The following is an 11160-nucleotide window of genomic DNA, read 5'->3' as shown; positions in this document are numbered from 1 at the left end:
CACTCTCTCAGGCCCCTATCCACTCTCTCAGGCCCCTATCCTCTCTCTCAGGCCCCTATCCCCTCTCTCAGGCTCCTATCCACTCTCTCAGGCCCCTATCCTCTCTCTCAGGCCCCTATCCTCTCTCTCAGGCCCCTATACTCTCTCTCAGGCCCCTATCCCCTCTCTCAGGCCCCTATCCCCTCTCTCAGGTGCCTATTGTGGTAAACCACTGTTTGTATTCCTGTTTGTCCTGTTTGTATTCCACTGTGTACATGCCTGGACATGCCTCGGCTGACTCCTCCCACAGGTCGTAGTATAAAGGTGACTGCTCCCCAGCCCTTGTATCCTGGACCGGTCGACCACTCGAGGCAGACCTCCATTCTGTTGTTAATAAAAGCCTTTAGTTACTCTTCCAACTCTCAGTCTTTTATGAGTAATTGATAGCGCATCAATTTTATTAACAACATTTTTTATAATGGAGAAGATCCTCACACCAGCATGCCTGGACTTAGATCATCGGGAGGCGGACTCATCCACCAAGTTTACTCACTGGCTTAAGTGTTTCGAAAAATTCCTGACCGCCTCCGCAGCAATCAAATCGGACGAGGACAAACTGGATGTCCTGACCTCCAAAAGTGAACCACCGAGTGTACTCAGTCATCCAAGACGCGACCTCGTACGCGGATGCTATCAAGCTCCTCAAGGACCAGTACACGTGCCCAGTGAACGAAGTGTATGCCAGGCACCTCCTGGGGAGTCGTAAACAACAACCTGGGGAATCGACCGTGGAATACCTTCAGGCACTGTCTGTGCTTGGCCGGGCCTGTGGTTGTAAGGATGTAAAGGCCGCCGTGTACACAGAGGAACTTATCCGGGGACGCTTTTGTAGCGGGCCACAGATCCAATTACACACGACAGCGACTGTTGGAGCAGAGCAACCTCGACCTCAACAAGGCCTCTGAACTCGCACTATCGTTGGATGCAGCCTACCAGGGCATGGATGCCTACTCCTCTGCACCATGGACGCCGCGGGGAATGACAGCCTGGGACACGGTAGGACCGCCTCATAGCGCCGTGCCACCCCAGCCACACCCCAACAATGGCCCAACTACCGCAGCAGTGTCCCAAGGCCAGACAGCAGTGCCCCAAGGCCAGAAATGCTACTTCTGTGGCCAGGCAAAACACCCCAGAGCGCGCTGCCCGGCGAAAAACGCGATCTGCTCGGGCTGCGGGAAGAAGGGGACACTATGCTAGCGTCTGCAGGGCCAAAGCCACCCCGAACCCCAGCAGCGCCGCGTGTGGGCCATGCGGGCCGCCATTTTGGACCTCCCCGGCCGTGTGCGAATCACCGGTACAGCAGCCATTTTGGACGCCTCCAGCCACATGGGGATCATGGACGCCGCCATCTTGGATGACAACCGGGACGCAGCAGGCCCCCGACACCGCCTCATCTGATACCCGCAGCGACACCAACCCGACCCCTACGCTGGCATCCGTTACACTGGACCAAGCGAGACCGCACCAACTGGCCAGTTCCACAATGGACATTAAGGTAAATGGTCACGATACAATCTGCCTTTTTGACTCTGGGAGCACGGAGAGCTTCATCCACCCCGACACGGTGCGGCGTTGCTCTCTCCCAGTCCTGCCTGCGCAACAGCGGATTTCTATGGCCTCCGAGTCCCAGTCGGGCGGACATCGGCGGCTACTGCGTGGTGACTCTCGTAGTAGACGGGACCGTGTACGATCATTTTAAACTTCTGGTCCTGCCTGACCTCTGCGCTTGCCATCCTGCTGGGGTTAGATTTTCAGTGCCACCTTAAAAGTGTTACGATGGCGTACGGTGGACCCCTACCCCCACTCACAGTCCGCAGCCAGCAGCTTCCAAATTGCCCGCCGCGCACCAGGTGCAACCTCTCCACACTCAGAGTCACCCCCCCACCACTGTTTGCTAACCTCACCCCGACTGTAAGCCCATCGCCACAAAGACGCAGGCGATACAGTGCCGGGACAGGGTTTTCATTAAAACCAAAGTGGAGCGGCTCCTGAAAGAAGGGATTATTGAGGGCAGCACCAGCCCCTGGCGAGCCCAGGTTGTGGTCGTTAAGACCAGCGAGAAGCAGCGCCTGGTCATCGACTACAGCCAGACAATAAATCGCTACACCCTGCTGGACGCCTACCCACGTCCCCCGTATAGCTGATATGGTCAACCAGATCGCGCAGTACCGCGTCTTCTCGACCATTGACCTGAAATCAGCGTACCACCAGCTCCCCATCCGCCCTGAGGACCCGCCAGTACACTGCCTTTGAGGCAAACGGCCGCCTCTATCACTTCCTTAGGGTTCCCTTTGGCGTCACCAACGGGGTCTCCATCTTCCAAAGGGAGATGGACCGGATGGTTAGATCAAAATGCGTTGCAGGCCACTTTCCCATATCTGGACAAAGTCCAGGCATGCTGGTGTGAGGATCTCTCCATTATAAAAATGTTGTTAATAAAATTGATGCGCTATCAATTACTCATAAAAGACTGAGAGTTAGAAGAGTAACTAAAGGCTTTTATTAACAACAGAATGGAGGTCTGCCTCGAGTGGTCGACCGGTCCAGGATACAAGGGCTGGGGAGCAGTCACCTTTATACTAGGACCGGTCGACCACTCGAGCGAGGCAGACCTCCATTCTGTTGTTAATAAAAGCCTTTAGTTACTCTTCTAACTCTCAGTCTTTTATGAGTAATTGATAGCGCATCACCTATCCCCTCTCTCAGGCCCCTATCCACTCTCTCAGGCCCCTATCCACTCTCTCAGGCCCCTATCCCCTCTCTCAGGCCCCTATCCTCTCTCTCAGGCCCCTATCCACTCTCTCAGGCTCCTATCCACTCTCTCAGGCCCCTATCCCCTCTCTCAGGCCCCTATCCTCTCTCTCAGGCCCCTATCCTCTCTCTCAGGCCCCTATCCTCTCTCTCAGGCCCCTACCCTCTCTCTCAGGCCCCTATCCACTCTCTCAGGCCCCTATCCACTCTCTCAGGCCCCTATCCACTCTCTCAGGCCCCTATGCACTCTCTCAGGCCCCTTTCCACTCTCTCAGGCCCCTATCCACTCTCTCAGGTCCCTATCCACACTCTCAGGCCCCTATCCACTCTCTCAGGCCCCTATCCACTCTCTCAGGCCCCGATCCACTCGCTCAGGCCCCTATCCACTCTCTCAGGCCCCTATCCACTCTCTCAGGCCCCTATCCCCTCTCTCAGGCCCCTATCCACTCTCTCAGGCCCCTATCCACTCTCTCAGGCCCCTATCCACTCCTGCAGGCCCCTATCCACTCTCTCAGGCCCCTATCCACTCTCTCAGGCCCCTATCCACTCTCTCAGGCCCCTATCCACTCTCTCAGGTCCCTATCCACTCTCTCAGGCCCCTATCCACTCTCTCAGGCCCCGATCCACTCTCTCAGGCCCCTATCCACTCTCTCAGGCCCCTATCCACTCTCTCAGGCCCCTATCCTCTCTCTCAGGCCCCTATCCTCTCTCTAGGCCCCTATCCACTCTCTCAGGCCCCTATCCCCTCTCTCAGGCCCCTATCCACTCTCTCAGGCCCCTGTCCTCTCTCTCAGGCCCCTATCCACTCTCTCAGGCCCCTATCCACTCTCTCAGGCTCCTATCCACTCTCTCAGGCCCCTATCCTCTCTCTCAGGCCCCTATCCACTCTCTCAGGCCCCTATCCTCTCTCTCAGGCCCCTATCCACTCTCTCAGGCCCCTATCCTCTCTCTCAGGCCCCTATCCACTCTCTCAGGCCCCTATCCCCTCTCTCAGGCCCCTATCCTCTCTCTCAGGCCCCTATCCACTCTCTCAGGCCCCTATCCACTCTCTCAGGCCCCTATCCTCTCTCTCAGGCCCCTATCCACTCTCTCAGGCCCTGTTCCGATCTCTCAGGCCCCTATCCACTCTCTCAGGCCCCTATCCTCTCTCTCAGGCCCCTATCCTCTCTCTCAGGCCCCTGTCCACTCTCTCAGGCCCCTATCCACTCTCTCAGGCCCCTATCCTCTCTCTCAGGCCCCTATCCTTTCTCTAGCCCCCTATCCACTCTCTCAGGCCCCTATCCGCTCTCTCAGGCCCCTATCCACTCTCTCAGGACCCTGTCCACTCTCTCAGGCCCCTATCCACTCTCTCAGGCCCCTATCCTCTCTCTCAGGCCCCTATCCCCTCTCTCAGGCCCCTATCCACTCTCTCAGGCCCCTATCCCCTCTCTCAGGCCCCTATCCACTCTCTCAGGCCCCTATCCACTCTCTCAGGCCCCTATCCACTCTCTCAGGCCCCTATCCACTCTCTCAGGCCCCTATCCCCTCTCTCAGGCCACTATCCCCTCTCTCAGGCCCCTATCCTCTCTCTCAGGCCCCCATCCACTCTCTCAGGCCCCTATCCACTCTCTCAGGCCCCTATCCACTCTCTCAGGCCCCTATCCCCTCTCTCAGGCCCCTATCCTCTCTCTCAGGCCCCTATCCACTCTCTCAGGCCCCTATCCACTCTCTCAGGCCCCTATCCCCTCTCTCAGGCCCCTATCCACTCTCTCAGGCCCCTATCCCCTCTCTCAGGCCCCTATCCACTCTCTCAGGCCCCTATCCACTCTCTCAGGCCCCTATCCTCTCTCTCAGGCCCCTATCCCCTCTCTCAGGCTCCTATCCACTCTCTCAGGCCCCTATCCTCTCTCTCAGGCCCCTATCCTCTCTCTCAGGCCCCTATACTCTCTCTCAGGCCCCTATCCCCTCTCTCAGGCCCCTATCCCCTCTCTCAGGTGCCTATTGTGGTAAACCACTGTTTGTATTCCTGTTTGTCCTGTTTGTATTCCACTGTGTACATGCCTGGACATGCCTCGGCTGACTCCTCCCACAGGTCGTAGTATAAAGGTGACTGCTCCCCAGCCCTTGTATCCTGGACCGGTCGACCACTCGAGGCAGACCTCCATTCTGTTGTTAATAAAAGCCTTTAGTTACTCTTCCAACTCTCAGTCTTTTATGAGTAATTGATAGCGCATCAATTTTATTAACAACATTTTTATAATGGAGAAGATCCTCACACCAGCATGCCTGGACTTAGATCATCGGGAGGCGGACTCATCCACCAAGTTTACTCACTGGCTTAAGTGTTTCGAAAAATTCCTGACCGCCTCCGCAGCAATCAAATCGGACGAGGACAAACTGGATGTCCTGACCTCCAAAGTGAACCACCGAGTGTACTCAGTCATCCAAGACGCGACCTCGTACGCGGATGCTATCAAGCTCCTCAAGGACCAGTACACGTGCCCAGTGAACGAAGTGTATGCCAGGCACCTCCTGGGGAGTCGTAAACAACAACCTGGGGAATCGACCGTGGAATACCTTCAGGCACTGTCTGTGCTTGGCCGGGCCTGTGGTTGTAAGGATGTAAAGGCCGCCGTGTACACAGAGGAACTTATCCGGGACGCTTTTGTAGCGGGCCACAGATCCAATTACACACGACAGCGACTGTTGGAGCAGAGCAACCTCGACCTCAACAAGGCCTCTGAACTCGCACTATCGTTGGATGCAGCCTACCAGGGCATGGATGCCTACTCCTCTGCACCATGGACGCCGCGGGGAATGACAGCCTGGGACACGGTAGGACCGCCTCATAGCGCCGTGCCACCCCAGCCACACCCCAACAATGGCCCAACTACCGCAGCAGTGTCCCAAGGCCAGACAGCAGTGCCCCAAGGCCAGAAATGCTACTTCTGTGGCCAGGCAAAACACCCCAGAGCGCGCTGCCCAGCGAAAAACGCGATCTGCTCGGGCTGCGGGAAGAAGGGACACTATGCTAGCGTCTGCAGGGCCAAAGCCACCCCGAACCCCAGCAGCGCCGCGTGTGGGCCATGCGGGCCGCCATTTTGGACCTCCCCGGCCGTGTGCGAATCACCGGTACAGCAGCCATTTTGGACGCCTCCAGCCACATGGGGATCATGGACGCCGCCATCTTGGATGACAACCGGGACGCAGCAGGCCCCCGACACCGCCTCATCTGATACCCGCAGCGACACACCGACCCCTACGCTGGCATCCGTTACACTGGACCAAGCGAGACCGCACCAACTGGCCAGTTCCACAATGGACATTAAGGTAAATGGTCACGATACAATCTGCCTTTTTGACTCTGGGAGCACGGAGAGCTTCATCCACCCCGACACGGTGCGGCGTTGCTCTCTCCCAGTCCTGCCTGCGCAACAGCGGATTTCTATGGCCTCCGAGTCCCAGTCGGCGGACATCGGCGGCTACTGCGTGGTGACTCTCGTAGTAGACGGGACCGTGTACGATCATTTTAAACTTCTGGTCCTGCCTGACCTCTGCGCTGCCATCCTGCTGGGGTTAGATTTTCAGTGCCACCTTAAAAGTGTTACGATGGCGTACGGTGGACCCCTACCCCCACTCACAGTCCGCAGCCAGCAGCTTCCAAATTGCCCGCCGCGCACCAGGTGCAACCTCTCCACACTCAGAGTCACCCCCCCACCACTGTTTGCTAACCTCACCCCCGACTGTAAGCCCATCGCCACAAAGAGCAGGCGATACAGTGCCGGGGACAGGGTTTTCATTAAAACCGAAGTGGAGCGGCTCCTGAAAGAAGGGATTATTGAGGGCAGCACCAGCCCCTGGCGAGCCCAGGTTGTGGTCGTTAAGACCAGCGAGAAGCAGCGCCTGGTCATCGACTACAGCCAGACAATAAATCGCTACACCCTGCTGGACGCCTACCCACTCCCCCGTATAGCTGATATGGTCAACCAGATCGCGCAGTACCGCGTCTTCTCGACCATTGACCTGAAATCAGCGTACCACCAGCTCCCCATCCGCCCTGAGGACCGCCAGTACACTGCCTTTGAGGCAAACGGCCGCCTCTATCACTTCCTTAGGGTTCCCTTTGGCGTCACCAACGGGGTCTCCATCTTCCAAAGGGAGATGGACCGGATGGTAGATCAAAATGCGTTGCAGGCCACTTTCCCATATCTGGACAAAGTCCAGGCATGCTGGTGTGAGGATCTTCTCCATTATAAAAATGTTGTTAATAAAATTGATGCGCTATCAATTACTCATAAAAGACTGAGAGTTAGAAGAGTAACTAAAGGCTTTTATTAACAACAGAATGGAGGTCTGCCTCGAGTGGTCGACCGGTCCAGGATACAAGGGCTGGGGAGCAGTCACCTTTATACTAGGACCGGTCGACCACTCGAGGCAGACCTCCATTCTGTTGTTAATAAAAGCCTTTAGTTACTCTTCTAACTCTCAGTCTTTTATGAGTAATTGATAGCGCATCACCTATCCCCTCTCTCAGGCCCCTATCCACTCTCTCAGGCCCCTATCCACTCTCTCAGGCCCCTATCCCCTCTCTCAGGCCCCTATCCTCTCTCTCAGGCCCCTATCCACTCTCTCAGGCCCCTATCCACTCTCTCAGGCCCCTATCCACTCTCTCAGGCCCCTATCCTCTCTCTCAGGCCCCTATCCACTCTCTCAGGCCCCTATCCACTCTCTCAGGCCCCTATCCACTCTCTGAGGCCCCTATCCTCTCTCTCAGGCCCCTATCGACTCTCTCAGGCCCCTATCCTCTCTCTCAGGCCCCTATCCACTCTCTCAGGCCCCTATCCTCTCTCTCAGGCCCTGGTCCACTCTCCCAGGCCCCTATCCTCTCTCTCAGGCCCCTATTCCCTCTCTCAGGCCCCTATCCTCTCTCTCAGGCCCCTATCCTCTCTCTCAGGCCCTTATCCACTCTCTCAGGCCCCTATCCACTCTCTCAGGCCCCTATCCACTCTCTCAGGCCCCTATCCCCTCTCTCAGGCCCCTATCCACTCTCTCAGGCACCTATCCACTCTCTCAGGCCCCTATCCACTCTCTCAGGCCCCTATCCACTCTCTCAGGCCCCTATCCTCTCTCTCAGGCCCCTATCCACTCTCTCAGGCCCCTATCCACTCTCTCAGGCCCCTATCCACTCTCTCAGGCCCCTATCCACTCTCTCAGGCCCCTATCCTCTCTCTCGGCCCCTATCCACTCTCTCAGGCCCCTATCCTCTCTCTCAGGCCCCTATCCCCTCTCTCAGGCCCCTATCCCCTCTCTCAGGCCCCTATCCACTCTCTCAGGCCCCTATCCTCTCTCTCAGGCCCTGATCCCCTCTCTCAGGCCCCGATCCCCTCTCTCAGGCCCCTATCCACTCTCTCAGGCCCCTATCCACTCTCTCAGGCCCCTATCCTCTCTCTCAGGCCCCTATCCACTCTCTCAGGCCCCTATCCACGCTCTCAGGCCCCTATCCCCTCTCTCAGGCCCCTATCCACTCTCTCAGGCCCCTATCCCCTCTCTCAGGCCCCTATCCCCTCTCTCAGGCCCCTATCCTCTCTCTCAGGCCCCTATCCACTCTCTCAGGCCCCTATCCACTCTCTCAGGCCCCTATCCACTCTCTCAGGCCCCTATCCACTCTCTCAGGCCCCTATCCTCTCTCTCAGGCCCCTATCCTCTCTCTCAGGCCCCTATCCACTCTCTCAGGCCCCTATCCACTCTCTCAGGCCGCTATCCACTCTCTCAGGCCCCTATCCGCTCTCTCAGGCCCCTATCCCCTCTCTCAGGCCCCTATCCACTCTCTCAGGCCCCTATCCCCTCTCTCAGGCCCCTATCCACTCTCTCAGGCCCCTATCCAATCACTCAGGCCCCTATCCCCTCTCTCAGGCCCCTATCCCCTCTCTCAGGCCCCTATCCCCTCTCTCAGGCCCCTATCCTCTCTCTCAGGCCCCTATCCACTCTCTCAGGCCCCTATCCAATCACTCAGGCCCCTATCCCCTCTCTCAGGCCCCTATCCTCTCTCTCAGGCCCCTATCCACTCTCTCAGGCCCCTATCCTCTCTCTCAGGCCCCTATCCACTCTCTCAGGCCCTGATCCCCTCTCTCAGGCCAACATCCCCAGCATCGAAGCTCTGACCACGCTCGATCAGCTCCGACGGACGGGCCACATTGTCTGCATGCCCGATACGAGACTCCCAAAACAAGCGCTCTACTCGGAGCTCCGACACGGCAGGAGAGTCCCAGGTGGGCAGAGGAAACGCTTCAAGGACACCCTCAAAGCCTCCTTGAAAAAGTGCAACATCCCCACCGACACCTGGGAACCCGTGGCCCAAGACCGCACAAAGCGGAGAAGCATCCATGAAGGCGCCGAACACCTCGAGTCTCTTCGCCGGGAGCAAGCGGAAGCCAAGCGCAGGCAGCGGAAGGAGCGCACGTCAACCCAAGCACCCCACACCCACCCGCCCCCTTCAACCACCGTCTGCCCCTCCTGTGACAGAGACTGTAGGCCCCGCACTGGACTCATCAGTCACCTGAGAACTCATTCTTAGTGTGGAAACAAGTCATCCTCGGTTCCGAGGGACTGCCTAAGAAGGAGAAGAAGACTAGAGGAGGTAAAAATGAGGAGTCACACACAAGTATTCGAGGGGGACGCCTCTTTTTATTATGAAAAAAATAAATATAGTCAAGCCGTACACAAAGGAAATAAATTATTGCAAGTATTGAGTATACTCAAGGCGGATAAATCCCCTGGACCTGATGGCTTGCATCCTAGGGTCTTGAGGGAAGTAGCGGTAGGGATTGTGGATGCATTGGTAATAATTTTCCAAAACTCACTGGACTCAGCAAAGGTCCCGGCAGATTGGAAAACTGCTAATGTAACACCCTTATTTAAAAAGGGTAGTAGGCAGAAGGCTGGAAACTATAGACCTGTTAGCCTAACATCTGTGGTTGGTAAAATGTTAGAGTCCATTATTAAGGAGACAGTAACGGGACATTTGGATAAACATAATTTAATAGGGCAAACTCAGCATGGTTTCATGAAGGGGAAGTCATGTTTAACAAATTTGCTTGAGTTTTTTGAGGAAGTAACATACAGGGTGGATAAAGGGGAACCAGTGGACGTAGTGTATTTAGACTTCCAAAAGGCATTTGACAAGGTGCCACACAAAAGATTATTGCTCAAGATAAAAAATCACGGGATTGGGGGTAATATTCTGGCGTGGGTGGAGGATTGGCTCTCTAACAGAAAGCAGAGAGTTGGGATAAATGGTTCGTTCTCAGATTGGCAACCAGTAACTAGTGGTGTTCCGCAGGGGTCAGTGCTGGGTCCCCAACTCTTTACAATCTATATTAATGATTTGGAGGAGGGGACCGAGTGTAACATATCAAAGTTTGCAGATGATACAAAGATGGGACGGAAAGTAGTGAGTGAGGAGGACATAAAAAACCTGCAAAGGGACATAGACAGGCTAAGTAAGTGGGCAGAGATTTGGCAGATGGAATACAATACTGGAAAGTGTGAGGTTATGCACTTTGGCAGGAAAAATCATAGAGCAAGTTATTATCTTAATGGCAAGAAACTGGAAAGTACTGTAGTACAAAGGGATCTGGGGGTCCTGGTGCACGAAACTCAAAAAGTTAGTATGCAGGTGCAGCAAGTGATTAAGAAGGCCAATGGAATGTTGGCTTTTATTGCTAGGGGGTTGGAATATAAAAACAGGGAGGTATTGCTGCAGTTGTACAAGGTATTGGAGAGACCGCACCTGGAATACTGCATACAGTTTTGGTGTCCATACTTAAGAAAAGACATACTTGCTCTCGAGTCAGTACAAAGAAGGTTCACTCGGTTAATCCCGGGGATGAGGGGGTGGTCATATGAGGAGAGGTTGAGTAGATTGGGACTCTACTCATTGGAGTTCAGAAGAATGAGAGGCGATCTTATTGAAACATATAAGATTGTGAAGGGGCTTGATCGGGTGGATGCGGTGAGGATGTTCCCAATGATGGGTGAAACTAGAACTAGGGGGCATAATCTTAAAATAAGGGGCTGCTCATTCAAAACTGAGATGAGGAGAAACTTCTTCACTCAGAGGGTGGTAGGTTTGTGGAATTTGCTGCCCCAGAAAGCTGTGGAAGCTACATCATTAAATACATTTAAAACAGAAATAGATAGTTTCCTAGAAGTAAAGGGAATTAAGGGTTACGGGGAGCGGGCAGGAAATTGGACATGAGTCTAGGTTCGGGATGGTCATGGCCCTGTGGGTAGTGGAGTGGGCCCAGGGGCCGTGTAGCCTTGTTCTGCTCCTACTGTGTTCTAATTCTGTTAGATTTCAGGAGATGGTTTTATTCCTGTTCCTGGCTGGGG

General features: G+C 55.2%; 1 protein-coding gene across 1 annotated transcript in view; it reads right to left on the bottom strand.

The window, feature by feature from the left end:
- Positions 1 to 10407: 10407 nt before the first annotated feature.
- LOC147086546 (C2 calcium-dependent domain-containing protein 4C-like) overlaps positions 10408 to 11160 on the bottom strand; it is an 8972-nt gene continuing 8219 nt past the window's right edge. The window contains exon 2 of the mRNA XM_085978362.1: positions 10408 to 11160. This exon is cut by the window's right edge and continues 1668 nt beyond it. The gene's annotated coding sequence lies outside the window, so the exon portion shown is untranslated.

This window comes from Somniosus microcephalus, unplaced genomic scaffold, assembly GCF_052327205.1.
Source record: "Somniosus microcephalus isolate GS21.2 unplaced genomic scaffold, FLI_Smic_1.0 unresolved_chr7, whole genome shotgun sequence".
Taxonomy (NCBI): domain Eukaryota; kingdom Metazoa; phylum Chordata; class Chondrichthyes; order Squaliformes; family Somniosidae; genus Somniosus; species Somniosus microcephalus.
The sequence above is the reverse complement of the archived record's forward strand: the minus strand, read 5'-3'. Positions and strand labels throughout refer to the sequence as shown.